This window comes from Stenella coeruleoalba (genome assembly GCF_951394435.1).
Source record: "Stenella coeruleoalba genome assembly, chromosome: 17".
NCBI lineage: Eukaryota > Metazoa > Chordata > Mammalia > Artiodactyla > Delphinidae > Stenella > Stenella coeruleoalba.
The window spans coordinates 21,323,208-21,350,776 of NC_137163.1; the positions used below are offsets into that span (position 1 = coordinate 21,323,208).

General features: G+C 38.8%; 1 protein-coding gene across 10 annotated transcripts in view; it reads left to right on the forward strand.

The window, feature by feature from the left end:
- The window catches only part of TRPS1 (transcriptional repressor GATA binding 1), a 1,050,606-nt gene that overhangs the window by 127,330 nt on the left and 895,707 nt on the right, over positions 1-27,569 (forward strand). The gene's annotated exons all lie outside the window — the stretch shown is intronic.

Sequence of the window (27,569 nt, forward strand, 5' to 3'; positions counted from 1 at the left end):
CCCCTCATCTTGGATGACGGAGATGTGCTCTGTGAGCACCAAAGCAAAGCCCTGGTCCTGAGTTGGAGCTGATGCTGAGATGCCTGCCCTTCTCTGAGCCCAGGGAAAGGTCCCTTCACGTCTGTGGGAGTATGTATGGCAGAAAGGAGAAAGAAATAAAGGAAACCATGCCCGTGCCTTTCTAATTTATGGTTAGGTAAAAAAAAAGGCATGGAGAGGAGGCTCAACAGTGCCAAGGTCATAGAATAGATTGGTGACTGGGATAGGAAGAGCCTCAGATGGCTACTTACTTAGGGAGCTCTTTCAACCTGAGCTGGGGAGATCTGAGCCCAAGGAGCTCCTCAGCATAAGCACAGGGCAGCCTTCTTGTCAGCAGCAGCCCTTTCAGGGAACCAGAACTGCAGTCAGATTGAATCATGAACTAGATTAGCCACATTAGAGGTTTAGCTACAATATATTTCAAAGTTAAAACACAGGCTGTGGCAGTGGTATCAAAACCTGTAATTTCTGTTGCAAATGAACAGCATGAAAAATGGCCTCTGGCTACTGGGATAGACAGAGGAATATGTGAGTGAAATAACATGGCAGTTATGTCAGAATTGGAAGAATAACTGTATTCCAGACTAGTAAATTATTATTACGGCCCAACTGGTAGAGTACCCCATAAGGTAAGAGAATGTGTTTGTATTTTTTTTTTGTACCTGGATAAAATTACATTGTCAATTTTGTTTAGTCCCTATTTAAAACCTGAACATTCATTTTTGAAAATATGTGTGGAACATAAGGTGACATTTGGAAAAAAAAGCATAATTTTCAAAGAATACTGATCCCATTAGTTCTTATATTACAGATGCCGATGAATTTAACTTTTATAGTGTTGCTAACACATGGAAAGCATAAAATGGACTTTCAGCTACCTAGGGTTTTCAACAATGTCTCAGGGAAGTACCTGAGCTTTATAAAATGTTTTTTGGGGGCATACTGTGGTATCGGGTTGCATGAGCACAAGTCCATGGAATCAGAAATTTCTAGCTTCAAGTCTGAGGGCCATTTCTAATTGATTAAGTGATCTTATGCTACCAACATAATTGTACTGAGCCCAACTTTTCTTATCTTCAGAATGGGGTAGTAATACTTTTATTACAGGGCCTCATAAAGATTAGAAATCACAATATGAGTGAAGTATTTAGCACAGTACCCTTCATATAACAAGACGCTCTGTAAAGAAAGACTGATATTATTATCATCATCATTATTATTTAATCTTATACATGATATGAATCTTGTGAAATTAATTAATCTTTTGAAATTAATTATTAATTAACAGAGGTTAAGGCAAATATAGTGAGTTTACTATGCTGGGTTTTTTTTTTTTTTACATCTTTATTGGAGTATAATTGCTTTACAATGGTGGGTTAGTTTCTGCTTTATAACAAAGTGAATCAGTTATACGTATACATATGTTCCATATCTCTTCCCTCTTGCGTCTCCCTCCCTCCCACCCTCCCTATCCCACCCCTTACTATGCTGTTTTACATATTTAACTTTTGTGCATGTGTGATTTAACTCTGACAGTGGGTTATTTGTGTGTATGGTGAGTTAACTCATCTTTCCAAAGGTAGCACTTTTAAAAATTTTTAACAAAGTAAGCTGTAAAATTCTCCCAATCCGATGGAAAATGCAAGTATATTTCACCTTTATTTATTAAAATATTATTTACTAAATATCAGATATTAAAATATTTAAATGTCGTTTTATATCCAGTGTTAGCTTTAAATAGTCATACATGCACACACACAAAAAATAAATTTATTTATTTATTTATTTTTAATTTTATTATTATTTTTTTAACATCTTTATTGGAGTATAATTGCTTTACATTGTTGTGTTAGTTGCTATTGTATAACAAAGTGAATCAGCTATATGTATACTTATATTCCCATATACCCTCCCTCTTGCGTCTACCTCCCACGCTCCCTGTCCCACCCTTCTAGGTGGTCACAAAGCACCGAGCTGATCTCCCTATGCTATGCGGCTGCTTCCCACTAGCTATCTGTTTTACATTTGGTAGTTTATATATGTCCATGCCACTCTTTCACTTCGTCCCAGCTTAGCCTTCCACCTCCCCGTGTCCTTAAGTCCATTCTCTATATCTGCGTCTTTATTCCTGTCCTGCCTCTAGCTTCTTCAGAACAATTTTTTTTTTTAGATTCCATAAATATGTGTTAGTATATGTTTTTCTCTTTCTGACATACTTCACTCTGCATGACAGATTGTAGGTCCCTCCACCTCACTACAAATAACTCAATGTCGTTTCTTTTTGTGGCTGAGTAATATTCCACTGTATGTATGTGCCACATCTTCTTTATCCATTCATCTGCTGATGGACACTTAGGTTTCTTCCATTTCCTGGCTATTGTAAATAGTGCTGCGCTGAACATTGTGGTACGTGACTCTTTTTGAATTACGGTTTTCTCAGGGTATATGCCCAGTAGTGGGATTGCTGGGTCATATGGTAGTTCTATTTTTAGTTTTTTTAAGGAACCTCCATACTGTTCTGCATAGTGGCTGTATCAATTTACATTCCCACCAACAGTGCAAGAGGGTTCCCTTTTCTCCACACCCTCTCCAGCATTTATTCTTTGCAGATTTTTTGATGATGGCCATTCTGACCAGTGTGAGGTGATACCTCATTGTAGTTTTGATTTGCATTTCTCTAATGATTAGTGATGTTGAGCATCCTTTTATGTGTTTGTTGGTAATCTGTATATCTTCTTTGGAGAAATGTCTATTTAGGTCTTCTGCCCATTTTTGGATTGGGTTGTTTGTTTTTTTGATATTGAGCCGCACGACCTGCTTGTATATTTTGGAGATTAATCCCTTGTCAGTTGCTTCGTTTGCAAATTTTTTCTCTCATTCTGAGGGTTGTCTTTTCATCTTATTTATGGTTTCCTTTGCTGTGCAAAAACTTTGAAATTTATTTAAGTCCCATTTGTTTGTTTTTGTTTTTATTTCCATTACTCTAGGAGGTGGGTCAAAAAAGATCTTGCTGTGATTTATGTCATAGGGTGTTCTGCCTATGTTTTCCTCTAAGAGTTTGATAGTGTCTGGCCTTACATTTAGGTCTTTAATCCATTTTGAGTTTATTTTTGTGTATGGTGTTAGGGAGTGTTCTAATTTCATTCTTTTACATGTAGCTGTCCAGTTTTCCCAGCACCACTTATTGAAGAGGCTGTCTTTTCTCCATTGTATATTCTTGCCTCCTTTCTCAAAGATAAGGTGACCATATGTATGTGGGTTTACCTCTGGGCTTTCTATCCTGTTCCATTGATCTCTATTTCTGTTTTTGTGCTAGCACCATACTGTCTTGATTACTGTAGCTTTGTAGTATAGTCTGAAGTCTGAGAGCCTGATTCCTCCAGCTCTGTTTTTTCTTTCTCAAGATTGCTTTGGCTATTCAGGGTCTTTTGTGTTTCCATAAAAATTGTGAAAATTTCTGTGCTAGTTCTGTGAAAATTACCATTGGTAGTTTGATAGGGATTCCACTGAATCTGTAGATTGCTTTGGGTAGTAGAGTCATTTTCACAATGTTGATCCTTCCAATCCAAGAACATGGTATATCTCTCCATCTGTTTGTATCATCTTTAATTTCTTTCATCTGTAGCTTATAGTTTTCTGCATAGAGTTCTTTTCTCTCCTTAGGTATGTTTATTCCTAGGTATTTTATTCTTTTTGTTGCAATGGTAAATGGGAGTGTTTCCTTAATTTCTCTTTCAGATTTTTCATCATTTGTGTATAGGAATGCCAGAGATTTCTGTGCATTAATTTTGTGTCCTGCTACTTTACCAAATTCATTGATTAGTTCTAGTAGTTTTCTGGTAGCATCTTTAGGATTCTCTATGTATAGTATCATGTCATCCTCCAACAGTGACAGTTTTACTTCTTTTCTGATTTGGATTCCTTTCATTTCTTTTTCTTCTCTGATTGCTGTGGCTATAACTTGCAAAACTATGTTGAAAAATAGTGGTGAGAGTGGGGAACCTTGTCTTGTTCCTGATCTTAGTGGAAATGGTTTCAGTTTTTCACCATTGAGAATGATGTTGGCTGTGGGTTTGTCATATATAGCCTTTATTATGTTGAGGTAAGTTCCCTCTATGCCTACTTTCTGGAGAGTTTTTATCATAAATGGGTGTTGAATTCTGTTGAAAGCTTTTTCAGAATCTATTGAGATGATAATATGATTTTTATCCTTCAATTTGTTAATATGGTGTATCACATTGATTGATTTGCGTATATTGAAGAATCCTTTCATTCCTGGGATAAAACCCACTTGATCATGGTGTATGATCCTTTTAATGTGCTGTTGGATTCTGTTTGCTAGTATTTTGTTGAGGATTTTTGCATCTATGTTCATCAGTGATACTGGCCTGTAGTTGTCTTTTTTTGTGACATGCTTGTCTGGTTTTGGTATCAAGGTGATGGTGGCCTTGTAGAATGAGTTTGGGAGTGTTCCTCCCTCTGCTATATTTTGGAATAGTTTGAGAAGGATGGGTGTTAGCTCTTTTCTAAATGTTTGATAGAATTCACCTGTGAAGCCATCTGGTCCTGGGCTTTTGTTTGTTGGAAGATTTTTAATCACAGTTTCAATTTCAGTGCTTGTGATTGGTCTGTTTCTATTTTCTATTTCTTTCTGGTTCAGTCTCGGAAGGTTGTGCTTTTCTAAGAATTTGTCCATTTCTTCCAGGTTGTCCATTTTATTGGCGTATAGTTGCTTGTAGTAATCTCTCATGAGCCTTTGTATTTTTGCAGTGTCAGTTGTTATTTCTCCTTTTTCATTTCTAATTCTGTTGATGTGAGTCTTCTCCCTTTTTTTCTTGATGAGCTTGTAATAGTTTATCAATTTTGTTTATCTCCTCAAAGAACCAGGTTTTAGTTTTATTGATCTTTGCTATCTTTCCTTCATTTCTTTTTCATTTATTTGTGATCTGATCTTTATGATTTCTTTCCTTCTGCTCACTTTGGGGTTTTTTGGTTCTTCTTTTTCTGATTGCTTTAGGTATAAGGTTAGGTGTTTATTTGAGATTTTTCTTGTTTCTTGAGGTAGGATTGTATTGCTATAAACGTCCCTCTTAGAACTGCTTTTGCTGCATCCCATAGGTTTTGGGTCATTGTGTTTTCATTGTCAGTTGTTTCTAAGTATTTTTTGATTTCATCTTTGATTTCTTCCGTGATCTCTTGGTTATTTAGTAGTGTATTGTTTAGCCTCCATTTGTTTGTATTTTGTATAGATTTTTTCCTGTAGTTGATATCTAGTCTCATAGCATTGTGGTCAGAGAAGATACTTGATACGATTTTAGTTTTCTTATATTTACCAAGGCGTGATTTGTGACCCAAGATATAATCTATCCTTGAGAATGTTCCATGAGCAGTTGAGAAGAAAGTGTATTCTCTTGGTTTTGGATGGACTGTCCTATAAATATCAATTAAATCCATCTTGTTTAATGTGTCATTTAAAGCTTGTTTTTCCTTATTTATTTTCATTTTGGTTGATCTGTCCATTGGTGAAAGTGGGGTGCTGAAGTCCCCTATTATTATTGTGTTACTGTCGATTTCCCCTTTTATGGCTCTTAGCATTTGCCTTATGTATTGAGGTGCTCTTATGTTGGGTGCATAAATATTTACAATTCTTATGTCTTCTTCTTGGATTGATCCCTTGATCATTATGTAGTGTCCTTTTTGTCTCTTGTAATAGTCTTTTTTTTCAAGTCTATTTTGTCTGATATGAGAATTGCTACTCCAGCTTTCTTTTGATTTCCATTTGCATGGAATATCTTTTTCCATCTCATCACTTTCAGTCTGTATGTGTCCCTAGGTCTGAAATGGGTCTCTTGTAGACCGCATATATATGGGTCTTGTTTTTGTATCCATTCAGCCAGTGTATGTCTTTTGGTTGGACAACATTTAATCTATTTACATTTAAGGTAGTTATTGATATGTATGTTCCTATTACCATTTTCTCAATTGTTTTGGTCTTTTGGTTGTTGTAGGTCTTTTCCTTCTCTTGTGTTTCCTGACTAGAAAAGTTCCTTTAGCCTTTGTTTTAGAGCTGGTTTGGTGACGCTGAAATCTCTTAGCTTTTGCTTCTCTGTAAAGCTTTTAATTTCTCCGTCGAAGCTGAATGAGATCCTTGCTGGGTAGGGTAATCTTGGTTGTAGGTTTTTCCCTTTCATCACTGTAAATATGTCCTGCCACTCCCTTCTGGCTTACAGAGTTTCTGCTGAAAGATCAGCTGTTAACTTTACAGGGATTCCCTTGTTATTTGTTGCTTTTCCTTTGCTGCTTTCAATATTTTTTCTTTGTATTTAATTTTTGATAGTTTGATTAATATGTGTCTTGGTATGTTTCTTCTTGGGTTTATCCTGTATGGGACTCTCTGCACTTCCTGGACTTGACTGACTATTTCTTTTCCCATATTATGGAAGTTTTCAACTGTAATCTCTTCAAATATTTTCTCAGTCCCTTTCTTTTTCTCTTATTTTCTGGGACCCCTATAGTTTGAATGTTGGTGTGTTTATTTTTGTCCCAGAGGTCTCTGAGACTGTCCTCAATTCTTTTCATTCTTTTTTCTTTATTCTGCTTTGTGATAGTTACTTCTATTATTTTATCTTCCAGGTCACTTATCCATTCTTCCTGCCTCAGTTATTCTGCTATTGATTCCTTCTAGAGAATTTTTAGTTTCATTTATTGTGTTGTTCATCATTGCTTGTTTGCTCTTTTTTTGCTCTCTAGGTCCTTATTAAATGTTTCTTGTATTGTCTCCATTCTATTTCCAAGATTTGGGGTCATCTTTACTATCATTACTCTTAAATCTTTTTCAGGTAGACTGCGTATTTCCTCTTCATTTGTTTGGTCTGATGGGTTTTTACCTTACTCCTTCATCTGCTGTGTATTTGTCTTTCTTCTCATTTTGTTTAACTTACTGTGGTTTGGATCTCCTTTTCATAGGCTGCAGGTTTGTAGTTCCCATTGTTTTTGGTGTCTGCCCTCAGTGGGCAAGGTTAGTTCAGTGGGTTGTGTAGGCTTCCTGGTGGAGGGGACTGGTGCCTGTGTTCTGGTGGATGAGGCTGGATCTTTTCTTTCTGGTGGGCAGGACCACATCCAGTGGTGTGTTTTGGGGTGTCTGTGACCTTATTTTGATTTTAGGCAGCTTCTCTGCTAATGGATGGGGTTGTGTTCCTGTCTTGCTAGTTGTTTGGCATGGGGTGTCTGGCACTGGAGCTTGCTGGTCATTAGTGGAGCTGGGTCTTAGCGTTGAGATGTGATCTCTGGGAGAGCTCCTGCCAATTAATATTACGTGGGGCTGGGAGGTCTCTGGTGGTCCAGTGTCCTGAAGTCGGCTGTCCCACCTCAGAGGCTCAAGCCTGACAGCCGGCCAGCCACCAAGACCCTGTCAACCACATGGCTCAGAAGAAAACGGAGAGAAAAAAAAATAAAATAAAGTTATTAAAATAAAAAATACATTATTAAAATAAAAAAATAAAAAAGTAATTTAAAAAAAAGAGAGGAACCAAACCAGTAAACAAATCCACCAATGATAACAAGCACTAAAAACGAAGGTAAACATAAAAATCAGAAACTGATCAGTCGCATACAGCAAACCCCAAGTCTGCAGTTGCTCCCAAAGTCCACAGTCTCAATTTTGGGATGATTCGTTGTCTATTCAGTTATTCCACAGATGCAGGTACATCAAGTTGATTGTGGAGATTTAATCTGCTGCTCCTGAGGCTGCTGGGAGAGATTTCTCTTTCTCTTCTTTATTCACACAGCTCCTGTGTTTCAGGTTTGGTTTTGGCCCTGCCTCTGCATGTAGGTCACCCTCTGGCATCTGTTCTTCACCCAGACAGGAGGGGGTTAAAGGAGCGGCTGATTAGGGGGCTCTGGCTCACTCAGGCCGGGGGAGGGAGGGGTATAGAATGCGGGGCAAGCCTGCGGCCTCAGAGGCCGGCGTGATGTTGCACCAGCCTGAGGTGCGCTGTTTGTGTTCTCTCTGGGAAGTTGTCTCTGGATCCCAGGACCCTGGCAGTGGCGGGCTGCACAGGCTCCCGGGAGGGGAGGTGTGGTAGTGACCTGGGCTTGCACACAGGCTTCTTGGTGGCGGCAGCAGCAGCCTTAGCATTTCATGCACATCTCTGGTGTCTGCACTGGTAGCCACGGCTCTCACCCATCTCTGGAGCTGCTTTAGGCAGTGCTCTGAATCCCCTCTGCTTGTGCACCCAGAACAATGGTCTCTTGCCTTGTAGTCAGTTCCAGACTTTTTCCCAGACTCCCTCCCGGCTAGCTGTGGCGCACTAGCCCCTTCAGGCTGTTTTCATGCCTCCAACCCCAGTCCTCTCCCTGGGATCCGATCTCTGAAGCCTGAGCCTCAGCTCCCAGCCCCTGCCCACCCCGGCGGGTGAGCAGACAAGCCTCTCGGGCTGGTGAGTGCTGGTCAGCAACGATCCTCTGTGCGGGAAACTCTCTGCTTTGCCCTCTCCACCCGTGTTGCCGCGCTCTCCTCTGTGGCTCCGAAGCTTCCCCTCTCCCACCCTTTGTCTCCACCAGTGAAGGGGCTTCTAGTGTGTGGAAACTTTTCCTCCTTCACTGCTCCCTCCCCAGGGTGCAGGTCTCATCCCTATTCTTTTGCCTCTTTTTCTTCTTTTTTCTTTTGCCCTACCCAGGTACATGGGGAGTTACTTGCCTTTTGGGAGGTCTGAGGTCTTGGTCTTCTGCCAGCATTCAGTAGGTGTTCTGTAGGAGTTGTTCCGCATGTAGATGTATTTTTGATGTATTTGTGGGCAGGAAGGTGATCTCCACATCTTACTCCTCTGCCATCTTGAAGGTCCTCCTAAATTTATTTATTTTGAGAATTTCGTGTTTATCCTCATGAGCAACAAGTCAAGGCGGGCAATAATGTGACTGAGATCAGGGCCCTGGAGTTACACAAAGCTGGGCTTCATTCGTGGCTTTTTTTCTTCCAGCTGTGTGACCTTAGACTAAGCCTCTGTGAGCCTCAGCATTCCTCATCTAGGAAATAAAAGCAATATCTACTACAGAATTGTTTAAGGATTAAACAAGATACTACCTATAATTGCTTGGCATGGTGCAGTCTACATAATAGTGTTTGTTATTAAAAAAGTTATATGGGGCCTGGAACTATAATTTGATCAGAGGGAAGAAATATTTATAGGGTTATTTCATATAAGGAAATCATGTAAATATCCAAACAGTTCTTACAAGGTGGTTTGAAGAATGGATATAATTTCTGTGTAGGCAATGGGATCTTTCGGGTCATTTTCATGACTGGATGGGATTATTCACTTAGTGTTACAATACATTTCATAGCTCCCAAAACCAAGACAGAAAGAAAAGCAAAAGTGAACATTATACATGGTTAACTGAGTAATGTATATATTAAGGAGAGGTGAGACCAGATAGGTTTTTTTTTTTAGAGAAAACTTACTATTTTCATTACCAGCAAGTAAGTGTGGTCTTGGGTTAATGTTCTAGGTAAACTTAGTTTGATTCAGTGTAGTATAGTGTCAAAGCATTTTTCACAACCGCTATTCCAGTAGGAAAATGTGGGTATGATAAAGAAGTGGGGCTGGGATTGGTAAATGTGAGGAAAGCTAGTAAAAATGGTATGGTTTGAGTGGACATTTTTATAGACCAGCATATGTATAGAGATATGCTTTGCTATTTGAGGATTTGAAAAATGGTCTACTTTGTCATCCAGTAATTTTGGTTGTGGGTCTCTTATTTTTGTTAAAACCCCTCAAATTCAGCAGTTTGCACTGGGTGTCCCCCTTGGCAAATATAACGCATTGCCGTAATTCAAGTCGTATTCAGTCAACTCTGTGGTTTCAGGGAGCCCATACATTTCAAATTTATTTCCAAGGTCACGAAGCCATCCCCTATGGCAAGTGCAAACCGCCTTTGATGTGGTGGGCACAACATCTGTGCAGACAGACACACTTAACTCATGCAGCGCTTTGATTTCACATTTTGGTTGAGAGGTAAGGTTTTTGAACTCAAATACGTTTAATGTTAAGTCACATCAAACAATTAGGCAAATGGGCCTTGGAAGTGGAGATGGCACTCTGGCTACAAAGTCCGTCCTGGGACACCTGACAAGGAGAAAGAAGGACTCCTGGCCTGTTGTTACCACCATCATCTTGGGTTATGTCCTGGCAGTAACTCAGAATCAGCTCCTGAAACACATGTTTAACACTGAACTTCAGAGCTCCCAATCTGTCTCTCCTCTTGGTTTCCGAGTTCAGTGAGTGGCGCCAGCGTCCACTCAGGTGGCAGTGCCAGAGCTCTGGTGTCATTCTTAAATCATTTCTCTCCTTCATTTCCGTCTCCATCTCCATCTCCATATCAATTGGAGCCCCAAGACTGGTTAATGTTTTTTTTTCTTTTTTTTTTTTTTTGCGGTACGCAGGCCTCTCACTGTTGTGGCCTCTCCCGTTGCAGAGCACAGGCTCTGGACGCACAGGCTCAGCGGCCATGGCTCATGGGCCCAGCCGCTCCGCGGCATGTGGGATCCTCCTGGACCGAGGCACGAACCCATGTCCCCTGCATCGGCAGGTGGACCCTCAACCACTGCGCCACCAGGGAAGCCCAAGACTGGTTAATCTTAAAGTTGCTCACATCTGTCTAGCACTGCTTTGTTCTCATCTCTTGCTTGGATAATCACTACAAGTCTCCTGATTTCCTTCCTGACTTATAAGCTACCTCACTCTTATCCTTTTCTGTTCTGTAGCCATGATGAAATCTTTAAACTACTCCCTTTCTTAAAGAGTTTTTATGAGTTTCTGCTGCCTCCTGGATAAATAAGGTCCAAATTCTTTTATCTGACCTTTAAGATTCTTCTCAGATCTCAGAGAGTCTCCTAGATGGGGGTCCCCAACCCCTGGGCCAAGGACTGGTACTGGTCCATGGCCTGTTAGGAACCAGGCCACACAGCAGGAGGTGAGCGGCGGGCGAGCGAGCGAAGCTTCATCTGTATTTACAGCCACTCCCCACCGCTCCTCACTGCTCCCCATCGCTCGCATTCCTGCCTGCACCATCTCCTCCCACCATCCATGGAAAAATTGTCTTCCACGAAACTGGTCCCTTGTGCCAAAAAGGTTGGGGACCACTGTCCTAGTATATCCCTTACCACCTTGCATCCTGGGTCTATGCTGTTCCTTTTGGATAGAACATACTCTTCAGCTTTCTGTCTTGGCTAAAACCCATTCCTGTTTTGGGGCTCAGCTAGGATATAATTTCCTCTGCAAATTATAACTTCCTACCCTGACTGGCACCCCAGACTCCAAGCCAGGACTGAGTTAGTGAGTCTGCCCCTGCACCTTGCACTGAATTTCTGCACAGGACTTCTTAGGTGTATCCTAATGCCTGTTCCCTGGTCCACATCACCTGCTGACTGTAAACTCCTCCAAGCAGGGAATTGTTCCAGGACCCAGCAGAGTAGTACATATTCAGTTTTCAGAAAAGTATCTGTTAAGTAAATGATTTTAACTCTTCCGCTCTGTCTCCCTACAACTAAACTCCAGGCCTCGATATAGGTTTACCTATACATCTGCATCTGTGCTGGGCATAGGAAAGCTTCCTTTATAAAAATGCCACTGGTGAGTTAGGTTATTTTGATTGAATGAAATATTATTGAAAGATATTGGAGCATGAAGTTCCTTCTCTAGTCTGCAGGTAGTGGAAGTGGAGCAGCCCTGATATATAGCTTCTTACAGAGAATAAGCAGGTGGAGGAAGTGCTGGGAAAGCAGACCCAGTGGAAAGGATGCTTTATGCACACATTCCTTTGCTCTTGCCAGTTTACAGAGCTTTTCTGAACTGTGGTATTTCTCTGGGTGATAAGGGAATTCATTTGTCATGTATACTAGTAGTTTTCAAGTGCTGTCATTTATGAAAGCCTGGATAGGCACCAATGGGACTATAAAAGAGCATGGTTCCTGCCCCAAAAGATTTTGGAAGGTTGAAAAGATGAGATTTTAATAGAAGTGTCAATTAGAAAGAATCAAAATGGCATTTATTAAATGGTTGTGACAATTGAGGTGGGAAATGCTGAATAGAAGAGATGCTACTTGGTAACAGGGCAAAAGAATTGTAAATTCCTCAATTACTGCTCCTCCATTGTCCCCCATAAAATGAGAGCAGTTTGGGCACTGGAAAAAGTGTGAACTTGGAGCCACATGAATTTGTGACTTTGTCCCTTTTTGGAACAAAACTGGAGGACCTTTCCAGTGGGAAAGGCTGCTTGATCATGCTGATCCTAAATTTTCTTATTAAAAAATGGGGATAGGACATACTTTATTAGGTTATCATAATATAAGACCACATGTGAGTTAAAATAGCTCATGTAAACGTCTCTAACGTTATGATTATTTACTTAAATGTCAGGGTTCACGGTATACTGGAATTACTAACTGCCTAAGAGTTAGAGGAAAAACTTAGAGGAAAGTCAAGTTTTAAAGTAAGATTCAAGTATCAGTTGTCCAGGATCCAGGAGGCAACACTGTGTGCAAAGAAGGTAAGCAGGATGGAGCCATCACATAAGGGGACTAGGAAGGCTATGTGGGGGCAACCAGGCATGTGATGATTAGGGCAGACGCCAAGTCAGGCACTACCAAGCCTGGCCAGGAATCCAGGAAGAGAATGATTTTCTGTACTATGTATTGGGTTGGCCAAAACGTGTCTTCGTTTTTTAAGTAAAAATAAAAGACACAATTTTCAGTTTTACCAAGAACTTTATTGAACAACGTATTCACCCTTTTGTTCCACTGCCTTCTGCCATTTTTCAGGCACCTTCATAATTCCATCTTCCCAAAACTTTTTATCTTTTTGAGCAAAGTACTGTTCCAGGTGCCTTTTACAGTCTTCCAGGGAATTGGAATTTTTTCTATTAAGAGAATTTTGTAAAGACCTAAATAAATGGAAATTTGAAGGTGCAATGTCTGGTGACTATGGCGGATGAATCAGAACTTCCCAGCCAAGCTTTAACAGTTTTTGCCTGGTCATCAGAGAAACATGTGGTCTTGCGTTATCCTGATGGAAGATTATGTGTTTTCTGTTGACTTATTCGGGACGCTTTTCATCAAGTGCTGCTTTCATTTGGTCTGACTGGGAGCAGTACTTGTTGGAATTAATCGTTTGGTTTTCCAGAAGGAACTCATAATAGAGGACTCCCTTCCAATCCCACCGTATACACAACATCACTCTTCTTTGGATGAAAACCGGCCTTTGGTGTGGTTGGTGGTGGGTCATTTCACTTGCCTCACGATCTCTTCCATTCCACATTATTGGACAATATCCACTTTTCATCGCCAGTCACAATTTGTTTTAAAAATGGAATGTTTTTATTATGTTTCAGTAGAGAATCACATGTGGAAATACGGTCAAGAAGGTTTTTTTCACTTAACTTACGTGGAACCCAAACATCAAAGCAATGACCATAACCAAGCTGGTGCAAATGATTTTCAATGCTTGATTTGGATATTTTGAGCATGTCTGCTATCTCGTGCGTGGTGTAACTTTGATTGTTCTCAATGTCTTGATTTGATCACTATCAACTTCAACTGGTCTGCCTGACCGTGGGGTAGAAATCTCCAGCACGAAACTTCACAAACCACTTTTGACATGTTCGATCAGTCACAGCACCTTCTCCATACACTGCACAAATCTTTTTTTGCGTTTCAGTTGTGTTTTTACCTTTCTTGAAATAATAAAGCATAATATGCCACAAATGTTGCTTTTCTTCTTCCATCTTCAATATTAAAATGGCTACACAAAAATTCAACAATTTTGATCTTTTTTTTTTAAATGCATGCTGATATGACAGCTGTCACATACAGTCTAACAAAATTGTCTTGAATGAAGTTGAAGACATCTGAGTGCTACTAGGGCTAGCTTACGGAAAAAACCAAACGAACCATTTGGCCAACCCAATATTACTTACTATGTAGGCAGAATTCTAAGATAATCCTCCATTGACACATGCCCTTGTATAATTCCCACCCCTTGAGTTTGGGTGTGATTTGCAAATACGATGGGATTTCTTTTCTATAATTGTATTGTATGGCAAAAGGGATTTTTGCAGACATAATTAAGGTCAACTGAGCAGTTGACTTTGAATTGATCAAAAGGGAGAATATCCTGGGTGGGTGCAACCTAACCAGGTATGCTCCCAAAAGCAGCAGCGGAATCCTGCTGGCCTTGAAGAAGTAGGGCATCATCTTTTGAGATGAGCGAGCCACATGTCAAGAACCTGTGCATGGCCTCTAGGAACCTGAGCAGTCTCTGGCCAACAGCCAGAAAGAAAATGGGGACCTTGGTCATACAGCTACAAGGAAATGAATTCTGCTAACAACCAGTAAGCTTCGAAGAGAATCCTGACTCTCAAATTAAATCACAGCCCTGGGAAATACCTGGATTTCACCCTGGTGAGACCTTCCGGACCAGGCTAAACCTGTACCCAGACGCCTGACTCAAGCAATCTGTGAGATAATAAGTTTGTGTTATTTTTAGCTACTAAGTTTGTTCTGCAGCAATAGAAAACTAACGTGCTTACTCTTCCTTGTCTATTCCACACAGAACTAACTGATACATCCTTTTAGCTCCCGTAGCCTTCTGGTCACTCCTTAGATAGAGCACCAGTCACCTTATTTTGTAATGTTGGGTTATGGCTCTGTTTTTCCATGAGCTCTTTATGAGGATATATCTCTTTACAGAAGCTAAGAATAGTGGAAAAACTTCAATTCCTTAGGAATCAAGGAGACCTATACTCTATTCCTGGCTCCACCGATTAATTGTATGAATCTTGAACCTCTCCAAACACTGGATTTCATTTACAAAATGGCAATAACATCACTAGACCAGTGGTTCTCAAAGGAAAACAATTTTTGCAATCCCCAGGGGACATTTGGTAATGCCTGGAGACATTTTTGATTATCCCAACACAGAGTGAGGGATGCCACTGGCCATCTGGTATGTAGAGGCCATGGATGCTATTAAATGTCACATAATGCACAGGACAACCCCTGATTACAGAGTATTATCTGGCCCAAAGTGTCAACAGGGTTGAGGTTGAGAAATCCTTTATTACCCTAATAATATTATCATAAAGAATGTAAAATTGCTTGCACAGTATCTATTTTCTGTGGGGAGGCTAAAATTCTCTTTTGAGAGGACTCTCTAAATTATTGGAAGTACTTTCATAAGCTACACATGTGCTTTCACTTTCCCTACATGGTCCTAAATTTGTCTTCTTATACCTCTTTCTCACTCTCCCAAATCATCACATGCATGAAGAGATGTTACAAATAGGAGTTTCTTGTGCAAAAAATAGCATGCAGCCAGAAAATAGTTTGAGAACCATTGGCTCTAAAACATAGTACTAAATAATCCTCTTTTCTCTTTCCGAGGTCTGTGATTTTGTCTGATCTTTTAACACATACCTAGGAATATCATCAAGTGCTCACTAAATGCCCAAATAGATGAATGCCGTTTTCTTAAAAAAATATTTTGAAATTTTAGCATTTTGCTCTTACTGTGTTGTATTTTGAAAATTAAACCTATGGTAAAAATGGGGAGAGAATGAAATTGCAGTTGGAAACCAACTGTTACATTGAGCCATTGATTTAACATTTCTGAACCTCCTCTAAAGGAGATATTATAATAACATTTTTCTCATAAAATTGCAAGAATTAAAGGAAAGCTGGTAAACTGCTCCCATCTTTCAAGATTCAGCTCAAGTCTCAGAACCTTTGGGAGAACTTTAGTAGCTCCCACTGTGACCATACTGTTCTGCTAAAGGAATTCCATCCCCATGTCAACTATTGCACATATTTATAGCACATTTATTTCTTTTCACTTCTGTTTCCTCCACTTAAAGATGTATGGGTCATTTTTTAATTGAACTTGAAAACTTTGAGATAATTATAAATTCAAATGTTGTTGTAAGAAATAATACAGAAAGATCCCATGTGCCCTTTACCTTTTTTCTCAAAGATAGTATCTTAGGATAGTACCAAATTACAACCATGATATTGAGGACAGCCAAGATACAGAATATTTCCACTACCACAAGGATCCCTCATGTTGCCTTTTTACAGCAATAACGACAGCACTTCCACCCTAGCCCCTTCTTCACTTCCTGGTGACCATGGTTCTGTTCTCCATTTCTATAATGTTGTCATTTCAAGAATGATGTATAAATGGAAGCATGAAGTACATAACCTTTTGGCACTGGGACTTTTTTTAACTCAGTACCATTTTCTGGAGAGTCGTCCAGGTTGCTGTGTGTATAACTGCTTTTTGTATTTTATTGCTGAGTAGTATGTCATGATATGAATGTCCTGGAGTTCATTTATTCACCTACAGAAGGACATCTGGGTTGTTTCCAGCTTTGGGCTATTGTGAATAGAATTGATGTAAACATTCATGTGCAGGATTTTGAGTTAACTGGAGTATAACTCAAGTATAACTTGAGTATAACTCTTCATTTCTTTGGGATAAATGCTCAAGACTGTTGCTGGGTATTATGGTAGTTGCGTGTTTATTATTTTAAGGAACTGCCAAACTATTTTTGAGAGTGGGTATAGCATTTTACATTCTTGCCAGCAATATATAAATGATCCATTTTCTCCTCATCCTTGCCAGCATTTGGTATTCTCACTGTTTTTTATTTTAACTATTCTGATAAGTGTGTAGTGATATATCATTATTGTTTTAATTTTCTTTTCCCCAATGTGTCATGATGTTGAATGTCATTTCATGTGCTGTTTGTCATCTGTGTATTTTTTTAGTAAAATGTCTGTTCATGTCTTTTGCCCATTTTCTATTCAGATTATTTATTTAATGTTGAGCTTTGAGAGTTCTTTACATAGTTTAGATACTAGTCTTTTCTCAGACTTCAGCTTGTCTTTTCATCTTCACAGTGTGTTTCAAATAGTAAAAGTTTTACATTTTGATGAAGTCTAATTTACCAGTTTTTTCTTTCATGATTTGTGCTTTTTTTTTGGGTCAAGTATAAGAACATTTTTCCTAGCCCTATATCCTAAAGATTTTCTCCTATATTTTAAAAAATGTTTTATAATTTTACACTTTACAGTTAAGTCTGTTATGCATTCTCAGTCAATTTACAAAGTGTGAGACTTAGTTTGAGGTTAAGTTTTTGCCTATGGATATTCAGCTGCTCCAACAAATGTCTTTTCATTTGTTGAAAATATTTTCTCTCATTCAGTTGCTTTTGCACCTTTGTCAGAAATCACTTGGGCATATTTGTGTGGGTCTATTTCTGGGTTCTGTATTCTCTATACTAGGCATATTTGTGTGAGGTTATTTCTAACTTCTCTATTCTGTTTTATTGATCTGTGTGTCTAATCTTCTGACAATACCACAGAATCTTGATTATTGTAGCCATATGATAGGTCTTGACATTGGGTAGATTGTTTCATTTCACTTTATTCTTATTTTTCAAAAATATTAACAATTCTAATTTATTTGCCTTTCCAAGTAAATTTTAGAATAATCTTGTCCATATCTACACAGTATCTTGCTGGGATATTAACAGGAATTGTGTCAAACCTGTGTATCTTTTAGGGAGAACTATATTTTTGCTACATTGAGTCTTCCAGTACAGGAATATAGTTGTATCTCCTATTATTTAGATCTTCCTTAGTTTATTTCATTAGCATATTATAGTTTTTAGCATATAAATCCTCTAAATGTTATGTTAGATTTACACCTGAGAATTTCATGTTTTGAGTGACTGTATTATTATTTTTTAATTTCAGTCTCCATGTCTTTGTTGCTAGTATATAAAAATAAAATTAATGTTTTTGTGTTTATCTTGTATCTTCCTATCTTGCTGAAATTACTCATTAGTTTATATGAGGTTTTTGGGGTAGATTTCTTGGAATTTTCTATGTAGACAATTACACAATCTGCAGGTAAGGGCAGGTTTACCTTTTCTGATTTCTATGCATTCTATTTCCTTTTCTTGTCTTATTGTATTGGCTAGAACTTAACAGAAGCATATTGAATAAAGGCAGTGAGAATAGACATCATTGCCTTGTTCTTTATCTTAGGGGGAAAGCATTCAGAATGTTACTATTAAATATGATGTTAACTGTAGGTTTTTTATAGATGCATTTTATCAAGTTGAGAAAATTTTTCCTCTGCTTCTATGTTTCTGAGAGTTTTGTCATGATCTAATGTTGAATTTTATCAAATACTTTCTCTGCATCAATTGATATGACCATGTAATTCTTCCTCTTTAGCCGGTTAACAGGGTGGATGTCATTGACAGATTTTCAAATATCGAAATAGTCTTGTATCTTGGAATAAACTCCATTTGATTGTGGTGTATAAGTCTTTTTATATATTGCTGAATCTGCTTGCTAACATGTTTTTAAAGAATTTTTGCATCTATATTCATTAGGAATATTTTTACTATTTTTGACTGGTTTTGATATCAGGATAATATTAGCTTCATAAAATGAATTGGGAAGTATTCCCTCCTCTTCTGTTTTCTAGAAGCAGTTTTGTTGAACTTGGTTAAATCTTTTTTAATGTTTGGAGTATTTTCCAGTGAAAACGTCTGGGCTTGGGGATTTCTTTTTTGGAGACTTTAAATTATGAATTTGATTTCCTTAGTTGTTACAGAGCTATTCAAAATATTTTATGTGAGTGTATTGTGGTAGTTTGTATTTTTCAAGGAATTGGTTCATTTTATATAAGTTGTCAAGTTTATGTGTTTAGAATTTATAGTATTTCCTCATTATCCTTTTGATGTCTGCAGATTCTGCAATTAGGACCTTTTTTTTTTTCCCATACTTGAGATTGCTAAATTTTGTTTTCTTTCTCTGTCATGACTCCCCAGGCAGGGGGATGGAAGTCCAAGCTCCCCACTTGGTTTCCATTGACACTTTGGCAGAGATCTAATGGAGATGAAATTCCTGGCCCTCTACTCTGCCGTCCTTCGTACTACCTTGGTGAGAGGGTTATTTGTGAGGCGTGGGGTGCCTTGTTACAGCCAGGTAAGGGTAGAAGTCTAGGTTTCCTGTATTGACCTTTGTTGCCATGGGTGGAGGTGGGACCACTTTTATTTTTTTGCCCATGTTTGGCTGGAGTAGACTGGTTATTGTCTAACAATTTTCTGTTTTGTTAGGATGCCTTTTGACTAGACAGGGAAGGTTTTTGATGTTTTCATTTTTTTCTGAGCCTGCTGGTACTCCCAGATTGCTGGCTTCTTCAGTTTTAAGTCTGGGGTATATGAGGGAAAATGAAAACCCAAGTAACTCACCACTGTGTCCTTCCTTGTGTTCTGAGGTCCCTAGTTGGTCTGCTTTATTCTTTCTGTATTTCAGAGTCTTTTATGCTCATTTTGTATATAAAGTCTAGGGCTTTTAACTGTGCTTAGTGGGAAATTGAGAAAAGTATATTAACTCCATCTTCCTGAAAATGGGAGTTAAATAGTACTTTTTATTACTTTTCTTTTAACTGTCAGTACCTAGTGGGGAGGTATTTAATGAAGTTTAAAAGAGACAGTGGTAGATAAATTATTTTAAAACTGTAAAGCAGAAAATATTATTATTTTTCCATTATTTTTTGATATTAGAGAAATTATGAAAGCTTCTACTGGTTACTAATGATAGTGGGTTTTAAGATTGTTTTTGTTTGTTTCCTCATTTGATTTTATTGGAGTTAACTCTAGTGAAGTGGAATAGTCATGGTGGGACAGCACAAAAGGAAACAAATATCATTAACATAGATGAGCTGATGCCAGAAAGACTGATAACCATTTCAAATTGCCTGGTAAACAGGAAGTCCAGGAAAAATATGCTTAATGAGCACTGTTCCTTTTGAATTAAGGCAAAATTATTGCTTTTGTATTAATCTAGATCTCTCTATTTCATTAGTAAATCTTTCAGAGACTGAATTATTGTGAAGAAAGGATGTCACTGAGGGGTGGGCAGTCACGTGACCTGGGGGACGCTTTAATAGGTCAACATGCGACATAGCTGAGACAACTACTGAGAATTGCTATTCTGTTGAGAAAAGAAACACAGCAAGTTTGACTTTGTGGAATAATTAATACTTACCTGAATGGTTGTCTGTAAAGAAAATTTTGGTAAGTTGGATTCCATTTTTCCGTTTGGTTCCATTACATATTTAGAGATAAATCCTCAGCATGTATAGTAGTCACATCACAGTCTAAAACTTTGCTTGCCAAAGACCCTTCCTTGAGCACACATGGCCCATACCTCTCGTATAACATTCATCCCGTGAAATCTGGAATAATACCTGGTTATTATTTCAACTTAAATATTTTCTTTGAAAATCTGAGCATTAATTTCATGAAACCAGTTTTCTTTTTGTAGTGCTTTCTCTTGACAGAAGCACGTCCTTAAATTGAAGTATTTGAAGCGTCATAAAATGATTATATGCTGTCAGATATTTTGGTTCAGTATTAAGAGTCTCTTTTTTTTCTGCTTTTCTATATAGTTCACAGAACCACTCAAGGCAAACATCTTCCTTCAGTTCTTTCTTGCCTTTCATTGTCCATGTCTTCTTTCTACCTCCTACCTCCTTGGTGAGTTAGTGGGCTTTTATTTTTTTCTGGGAAATTCATAACTCTGTTTCTTTTGATATACTTCGCATTTCACCATTAACAAATGGACCTTCACAATAAGGAAAGTGTCACAGCTATATTGATTGTCACCCTTTCCTGAAGGTGTAGTCTTGGGTTCTCTTCTTAGTCTCAGTGAAACTAGCTACCTGGTCGTGATTCAGAGCATTCGTTGGGCAGTCATATAAATCAGCAGCATGAAGTAAGTACAGCCACGTTCTGAAGTTAATACTTCAGCTCATGTGACTTATATTGACTAACAGGCCAATAACCATTATTCTCCTTGCCTAGCATTTTCTTTCACACCTTGTTCATCTAGCTTAAATGTTGCCTTCATGGGGAAGTCATTGCCTCTGTTAGGTCATTTTTCTTCTACATGTTCATAGCATTTATTATTTCATTCATTCAATCAAAAATATTCATGGTGTACCTATTATATGCTAGGAGTGATTCTAGCTTTGTATACTCCAGCACTCTGCCTGTCTCTTTGTGAATAATTATTCAGATTCATAGTCACCTAACATCTATTGAGCACCTACTGTTTGGCAGACTTTGTGCTATGTAGGTTCCCTTGCATTGTGGGCATTTTTGCCTTTAGTTGCTTCTTTGTACAAATTGTGTAATTCTTAATAGACTTTGAACTTCTAGGGGGCAGAAACAGTGTTTTATACACTTATGGTGATGTTGACAGTGCCTGGTATGTAGTAGGTACTTGGAATATATTTGACGGATGAATGAATAGATTAAAAAAATAAGCAGGGCTGACTTCGGTGGTGGAGAAAGGTATGTGTGTCATTGCATGTGAAAGGGTAAGGTTGTCTCTGCTTCTGGCATCTGTGACACGTCGATTCCATCACAAGCAGATCCAGCCAAATTGACTGTCCTCGGGCATAGAGATGTTTTCCCTCAATCAGATTCTGTGCCATTTACTGTATACAACTTGAGGCCCAAGTATGCTCCCCTGATGAGCATGACATTTTATTTGCATGCACATAAGCAAGTCAGAGGGCTTAATTTGGAAGTGCAACCCCACTAAGAAGGCATTTGTTTGTATTTATTTAGAAGCTTTGTTTGATGGGCACATGGGGGTGATCTATGACATGGAAGCTTGGAAAAACTGATGAAAGCTAGATCTCCCTTGAAAACTGCATTTTGAATGAAAACATGTTACCTTTAATCACCCTCTGACCTCTTTTTGTTCTTGTTCCAGAACATTCTCCCAGGCCTCTTCAGTTCTTTTGTCTTGATTTTTATGGACTGGTTATATAGGCCTTTGGTGTTTCAGGAAAGTTTTCTGGTGGTTAGGTAGAGTATGTTTGAAGGGAGTTTACTGATGGTTGGTGGGATATGTTTGAGGGGCGTTTGCAAGGGCTGATACGCTCAGATTACTAACAAGGAATAGCTGTCACACTCCTTCAGGTGAAATTTAGCTATTACCAATCCATCAAGGTAAATTTATGCTGCCTTAAAAGCACTGGGCTGATTTTTTTTCTGATTTTCTAAAAAAATGTCATGAATGTGGCGGGTAGAACGAGAGGTTCCGTTTTGCTTCGTTGCAAAGTTGCCTCCATCCAAGAGTGAGATAGCCTGCTCTTAGTTTGTTAGGTTACAGGTATTTCCTTTGTTGGTGGAAGAGTTGAAAAATAAAATAAAAAGAACAAGAAGTCAATTTCTGTTTCTCACATCCAACAACATTGCATGGTATCTTTATTCAATGGATGAGTATATACCTCACAGACTTCTTATGCGGAGAGATTTGACATGGGCAATGAAATAGGAAACCCAAAGCAAACACCGAGGGAAGGAAACGGTTAGTTTAGCGCAGTCCCAAACGCCACCCAACTATTGCCTTCATTTCAGGCAGTCAACAGAGAAGGTGGCCTCTTTCTCCTTCAGGATATCTGTTCGTTTTATAATTAACCAGGAAGAAGAAATTTTTTCTGAAGCTTTTTTGATTGAGGGCTTGTAATTTAAATGGAAGCTACTGCTTTCAGGATTAAGCACATTGCAAAGAAATGTCTCACAGGTTTTAGTTTTATAAAATTTGTGATGACTTATACTTACACAAAGATTAACCCTGTTGGTTTGTGCTGTTTCCTTTTTAATGCCAACTTCATCACACACAGAAACACCTGAATTTAACTGCAATGTAGGGGGTAAAAACAGATATAAATTCACATATACCCAAGGACCCTTGAAAATGTTTTTCTTGTTTTATACCTATGAAAAGTGATTTATAACCAAACCAAGGAAAACCTCAAGTTACCAGTGCAGTGAGATTTATTATTATTACCCAAAGTCAAGTAGGTTGGAAAGATTATATTTTATTCCAAGATTCATCCAAATCACACTGGTTTGGAAATCACCTTAAACTTTAATTTTTTTTCCATTTAAACCAGCACTTTGTATTCACTCTTATCTGCAGAAGTTAAGGTAATTTCAGTAGTGCTTTTGTTTTGTAATTTTATAGCTTACTTCAGTGTTGTGAGATTGGCTTACAGAACTTGCTGTGCAATGCTTCCACAGTTTTCTGACTTTTCCCACATTGCTATTGAGATGTGTATATTTTACATTCAGTGTACGTCCCTCAGGAAATATGAATGAAGTTGGTTAATTGCATTTACTATTTAGAAGACAATAATTATAATATACTTTTATATAGTGCTCTAGTTTACAAGGCATTTTCACATAATTATATCATTTGATCCTTAAAATAGTCCTTTGATGTCAGCAAGGAGGATATTATTATCTTTATGTTAGAGAGGAAACGGGTTCAGAGGGGTTAAATGGCTTGTCTGAGGTCACATGATTAGTAAGAGGAAGAACTAGGATTAGAGAGTGTGAAGTCAGAGTCCACAGCTGCCCAATTACCACAGTGCTCCTCCACTCTGCTTTGGACCAGAACCCAAAGAATAAGGTGATTTTCTCTAAAAAGGGTTCTTATTGCATGGTACCAAAGACAAAGTATATACTCTTGAAACTGCCTCAAAAATACTTACAAAGCAGTAGAACAGCAACTATGAATAGGGTCCTTAAAATTTTCAGGGTGCACCTTTAGGGAGTATTCATGAGGGAGAGCTTACTGTAGAAGACAAGTTTGGAGATTACTGCTTGAGCATATTGCGTTTGAGTCCTCTGAGAAGCAGACACCAAGACAGATAGGGTTAGACGTATAAGAAATTTGTTAGGGAAATGCCTGGGCGGGCAGAAGTGCAGGCAGCGAGCTGGAGGAGGTGGGGAGAGCCTTCAGATCATGATGGAGGTGTGATACCTGGGAAGGAGAGAAGGAAGGTGCATTGATGGGTAGATAGGAAGAGTCTCAGACTGCAGCCCAGTTGTAAGGAAGTTTGCATTCAGGCTGACTGGGAGGCCTCAAGCCAGAATCTCCCATAGCGGGGTCCTCTATCTCACAGGATAGGGTCTGTGTTTGCAACCCTGCTGGGCTCAGCCACTGGCTGGGAGTGGCCTGCGGGAAGCCCCAGCATGAATGTGGTGAGGGATTCAGAGCACAGCAGCTGCAACCAGTCAGCCAATTAGATTGCCGACGGCAGGAGATCTGAGGGTGCACATTCACAGTCACCATGGATTAGTACAACATTCATTTCCCACTTCTTCAAGAGTAAGGAGTAAACAAAAATAACAGCAAATATTCTTGGCAAAATGCAGGCACATTACGAGTAAAATTAGATGCTCCATTATCACCATTAACAAACTGGCCTCTTAATATAAGAGAAGGTTAGAAGAATTCTGGAAGACTTAGATTTTGGTTTTTCAAAGGTTCTATTTGTAATCCTTCTTGACAACCAAAGTGCATGCTCTGTGAAGGCAAGAATGGTGAGCTATTTTTTTTTTTTTTTGGCTAACACAGGCACAGTGCCTGATCTGTAGTAAATGCTCAGTCAATTATTGTTGAACGAGTGGATAGTTACAACTGAAGGGAAGGGGCATATTGTCATTTCTGAATGTTTTTCATTTCTACAGTATTTGAATGACATCTGAAAGTGTTTCTTTATTAAGCTTGTTAACAATGTTGATAAGCTAAATTCCTGGAGTGGAGGTGGCTTTGGTCTAAGAAATCATTAAGGTCAGCCTTCTCTGATCTAATGACCTTGGATTTGAGGACTTGTGTAGCTGACTTGACCTGGTATAAGCCCCTCCCTCTGCACACTAGTCTGCAGATGGCCAAGTGTATTTGTCTAAAATGGCTTGCACTTTCTTAGCATCCTTGTGTAGGCAGAGGCACTAGGGATGGCAAAGAGGAGATGAAAACTCTGGATACATAGGTGAGGCCATTCCACATTTGCAACATCAGTAGTAATTCAGTACTTAAAAATAATTTGTTCATGAGTTTCAGGTTATGTCAAGGTTTATTTGTGTGGCATCCCAGTGCATGTTTCTGTCAATAAGACTCCTGATTCCCTAGGCCCTTTGGACACCTTTGATTCTTCCTTTCTCTCGTATCCAACTAGTCAAGGAGTACAGCCAGTTCTTTTGTCATTTATCTGTTAAGATCTTTCCTTCTGTTTTAGGAAACATTAATTAAGTGCCCTGACTACTATGAATAACCCTGATGGGTTTCCTTACCTCAGAGGGCTTTCATCCACGTGTACAGACGGTTCTCCTTATCCTTGGGTTCTGCATCCCCAGATTCAACTGATCTTTTTTTTTTTGCTTGTAATTTAAAAAAAAATTTTTTTATTGGGGTATAGTTGTTTTACAATGTTGTGTTAGTTTCTACTGTACAGCAAAGTGGAGTTTCCTGTGCTATACAGCAGGTTCTCATTAGTTATCTATTTTATACATATTAGTGTATATATGTCAATCCCAATCTCCCAATTCATCTTTTTTTTTTTTTTTTTTTTTTGCGGTACGCGGGCCTCTCACTGTTGTGGCTTCTCCCGTTGCGGAGCACAGGCTCCGGACGCGCAAGCTCAGTGGCCATGGTTCACGCGCCTAGCCGCTCCGCGGCATGTGGGATCTTCCCGGACCAGGGCACGAACCCGTGTCCCCTCCATCGGCAGGCGGACTCTCAACCACTGCGCCACCAGGGAAGCCCCCAATTCATCTTTGATCAAAAATATTTGGAAAAAAATTCCAGAAAGTTTCAAAAAGCAAAACTTGAATTTGCTGTGCATGGGCAACTATTTACATAGCATTTACATTGTATTTACAGCTATTTACTTAACATTTACATTATATTAGGTATTATCAGTAATCTAGAGCTAATATAGAGTATACAGGAGGACACATGTAAGTTATATGCAGATACTATGCCATTTTATATGAGGGACTTGAGTATATTTGGATTTTGGTATCCTGGAGCCAATGCCCTGTGCATACTGAGGGATAACTGTACATAAGTGTCATGTGCACTTGGACTTCAGTCTCAGATCTGCCTCGAGCTGGCAGTTGACTTTAATGCAGATCATTTACCCTTTTTCAGCTTCAATCATCTCATTCATAAAATGAGGATAATAATTGAAGTGGACTTGAAGTGAGATAATACACAGAACGCAGCTACTATAGCACCTACAGATGATGGTTTCGTCCTGCAGCCAGGAAACCCAAGTAGAATCCCTGACACCACTGTCTGGTTAATCTTCTAAAAGGATCATTTCACCTGTCTCTTTAAGTCAACTCTGTTGCCTTTTTTGCAAACATCTCCTAAGGTGTGAGGTCAAGGAACCACAGAACAAATTTCAAGTTTATCAGACTGCCATTCAGTGTCCTCTACAAGCTGCTCTTTTCCTAACTTGTTAATGATATCCTCTATTATTTTCTTAGAGAAAATCTCCTGTTCCAGTTGAGAAATAAGTTTGCTCATTTTCCCTTTTATGCCACATGTGGGCACACCTCTGTACCTTAGTCACACCTCTGTAGAGCTGAAGTTCCCTTTTTTTCAAACATCCCAACCCACAGCCCACAGTGACCCTAATTCCATTGCTTGGCATGTGATCCAAGGGACTGACCTCTCTGGGCCTCCGTTTCATTATCTGCAAAATAATGGTGAATAATCATCACATTCTAACATTGTAGAGATTAAATGAGATAAGATATGTGAAGCACATGGGCAGTGCCAGGCATATAGCAGGGACTTACTAAATATTAACCACTGTTATTGTACCTGCTTTGTTTCTGAACTCCTCTTCACTTACTGTCTAGGCATCTGTGGCCTCAAACCAAACTTTGATGGGCCACCCAATATGTACATATATATTTTCTCTATTTAATTTTACTGAAAGTACAACTTTTTAACTTGAGTCCTAAGTGATGTTAAAATTAAGTCTGCTATCTATTTGGGAATTAGCATAGCTTGCAAAACATCTTGGTTCATCTTTTTAGAAAAATTCTCAGTCTTCTTAAATGAATTTTCCATGTTTGAGGACAGAGATAATGTTTTTTGTTGGTGTCAAAGAGCTTTTTGTTTTAACGGTATAGTTTACATAGAGTAAAATTTACCCGTTTTAGCATGCAATTTTGTGAGTTTGGACAGCTGTATGTCATGTAATCACCATCGCATCAAGGAATAGAATGCTTCCATCATCTCCCTCCCCACCAAATTTCTTTGTCATCCTTTCTAGTGAACCCCTCCTGACACCCAGCCTCTGACAACACTGATCTGTTCTCTGTTCTATAGTCTTGCCTTTTCCAGAATGTCATATAAATACAATCATAAAGCACATAGCCTTTTGAGACTGGCTTCTTTCACTTAGCATAATGCATTTGAGGTTCAGCTATGTTGTTGCACGTATCACTAGTTTGTTCCTTTTGTTTGGTGAGTAGTATTCCATTGTGTGGGTATAGCACAGTTTGTTTACCCACTTACCAGTTGAAGAGTATTTGGGTTGTTTCTAGGTTTTGGAAATTATGAGTAAAGCTGCTTA